Source organism: Nannospalax galili, unplaced genomic scaffold (assembly GCF_000622305.1).
Source record: "Nannospalax galili isolate Female #2095 unplaced genomic scaffold, S.galili_v1.0 scaffold155, whole genome shotgun sequence".
NCBI lineage: Eukaryota > Metazoa > Chordata > Mammalia > Rodentia > Spalacidae > Nannospalax > Nannospalax galili.
The window spans coordinates 5434750-5437365 of record NW_008339923.1 but is presented as its reverse complement, the minus strand read 5'-3'; the positions used below and the strand labels follow the sequence as shown (position 1 = coordinate 5437365).

At 50.4% G+C, this 2616-nt stretch overlaps 1 long non-coding RNA gene across 1 annotated transcript in view; it reads left to right on the top strand.

Annotated features, from left to right (window-relative positions):
• The first annotated feature begins 1320 nt into the window (after nt 1–1320).
• LOC115070651 overlaps nt 1321–2616 on the top strand; it is a 4447-nt gene continuing 3151 nt past the window's right edge. The window contains exons 1-2 of the long non-coding RNA XR_003849796.1: nt 1321–1435; nt 2182–2237. This is a non-coding gene — a long non-coding RNA (uncharacterized LOC115070651). The remainder of the gene's footprint in view (nt 1436–2181; nt 2238–2616) is intronic.

The following is a 2616-nucleotide window of genomic DNA, read 5'->3' as shown; positions in this document are numbered from 1 at the left end:
TTTGGGGGGGTTAGATATGAAAGTAGAAGGGGAACCATTGGAAAGAGGAAGGAAATTAGCAGGGTAGGGAGTAAGGGAGAGAAGTGGGAGTATGTATGATTAAGGGATGTTATGTACACATGAAAAATGGAAAAGAAGGATTGAAGGAGGCAGAGAAGTCCTGTAGAACCACAAAGGATCATGAGCAGTCCAAGCAATCTCTAACAAAAAGAAGAAACCTTGGGCCATTACGATGCTTCACTTCAAGAAACACTAAGAGCCACAGTCACCAAAGTGAATGGCACTGGCACAAAAACAGAAACACAGACCAACAGGACAGAAAGTTTACCAGAAATGAACCCACTCATCTACAGCCAACTGATTCTTGATAAAAGTACCAAAAACACACTAGAGAAGTGCCAGCCAATTCAATAAATGGTGCTGGGGAAAACTGATTACCCACGGGTAGGAAACAGAACCTTGACTCTTATCTGTCACTCAGTACAAAAATCAACTGAAAATGCAAGACTTCAAACTTCCAACTCCGACACTACTAGAAGAAAACAGGGGAAACACGTCAAGACACAGGCATAGGCAGAGGGTTTAGATTGTGACCTGAAACACACAGGAAAATGAAAGCCAATCAAACAGGAAACCAAAAAGTTTTCAAGCAAGGAAACAGAGAGGAAGAGACAAAAGGGAAGGAAAGGTTTGCCAGCCATTCAACTGACAAAGAATTTCCATCCATGATATACAAGGAAATTAAACAAAATCATCCAAAGAGAAAACATGGGCAAATGATCTGAATAGACACGTTTCAAAATAACTGCAAATGGGCTACGAATCTATTTTATAAAATGCCTAATATCATTGACCATTAGGAAAATATAAATCTGAACTGTAATATGAGTTATGTCAGCCCAATTACAATGCCGATGACGCCCCCAAAATTAATTTTAAAAATAAATGCTGTCCGTGAAGTGGAGAAAAACAGAAATTCTCATACAGAGTTGGTGAGAATCCAAATTAGTATAGGCAGAAAAATATGAGAGGTCCTTTCCCAGTACCCAAGCCAACTCTTGGCTGCAGGCTGACTCAGCTGATCCCACTACCACCGGGCCAATCCTTCCCGGAGGAGGTTGGCTCTAGGTTGGCTCTGTCCTTCGTTTAGCCACGCCCACTACGGCTTCTAGTGTGTAGGGTGGTGCTTGCTCCCCGCTGACCTTTCTGCAGAAGGTCGACCCGGCCAGCCACATCTCATTGGCTGATCCCGCCCCACCCCAGGCGCGGCTCCACCCAAGGATGCCTCGTCCTCTGAGCCAGAGGCAGCATTAGCAGTTGGTCCCCAGGAGCTCAGGCTGGCCAGAGGGAACCAGGCGCCTCTCAGGCCCGGCCTTGGTCCATTGGAAGTTCCAGACGTATATGATGGCTGTGTGAGAGACTAAAGGATGCACAGGTCCGTCCTATAAAATGAGAAAAAGTCCCCCGAGGAGGCGGGGCCTGCTGGCTGAGGGTGTGGCTGAGGGTGCGGAGTGACCCGGAGACCTTCGGCGAACCGGCCAGCCTGGTGATGGGTGGGTCATGGAATGGGCGGAATCCACCTGCAGCAGAGGGTGCTGAGCTATGTGCTCAACAGGGGTGCCTCAGCCAGCCTAGACGGGAATCTGGACACCTGGAGAGCAGTGGGGACGGGCCGGCCTGGAGGAGGGCGTGGCGCTAGGAAATGAAGGATGGAGGCAAGGGCGGTGAGCGAGCAGGTGGTCCAGGCCCGCTTGTAGGTGGGCGCGACGTCGGCGTCGGGAGTAACGGACAGGGTGAGGGGCGGAGGCGGGAGCCGACGGGGCGGGGCGAGCGGGCCAGCGGCTCAAAACCGGTTGGTGGCTGTTGGTGACGTTTGTCGGCTGTTAGGTGGGATCAGTCTTCTGGAGCCGAGACTCAGACATAGAAAGGTACTGGCCACCCTCTGAAGTGAGCTGCGGCCGGGATGAGGGAGGGCCAGAGAGGAGGAGACACGGTGGGTGTGAACCTAAGGATGCTGGCCGGAGGTCGGTCTAGACACACCCGGGTGTTGGGCTTGCGGGGAGCAGGTACGGGGCTGCGGTGGATCCGGGGGCTCCTTCTGAGTGTCCCTGCCGCCCACACTCCTGACGTTGAACGTGACTTTGAAGATGGCAACCTCCTTTTTTTGTTCTCTTGCTGTAGAATATGACCAGACACAGGATGGGAGCGCCCAGACGCCCACTTAGGTTTAACTGAAAGTAAGATTCACTTGCTGAACCGAGGTCAACTCCCCTTTCCCGGGACACGCAGCCATTTACCCCGAAGGTTGGGTCTTGTAGTGGAAAGAGCGAATTGGAGTTGATCACTCAACTTCCTCAGCCTGGATTTCCACATTTCTTAAATGTTGTCGAGAATTGTTTTCCCTTTTATAAATTATAGGGGCGGTTGAATCTGATAGCAGCCCAAGAAAGTGCTTTGCACAGTAATAGTGATAAGGAACTATTATTAACTCCTACCCAAGCGCTATTAAGGGGCTTTCCTTGTGCAGTCTCATTTGATCCTCACATCAGCTCTGTGGAAAGTGTTATTTTCACTGTGCAAATGAAGAGACCTAAGGGGTCCATTTGCTTAGGACTG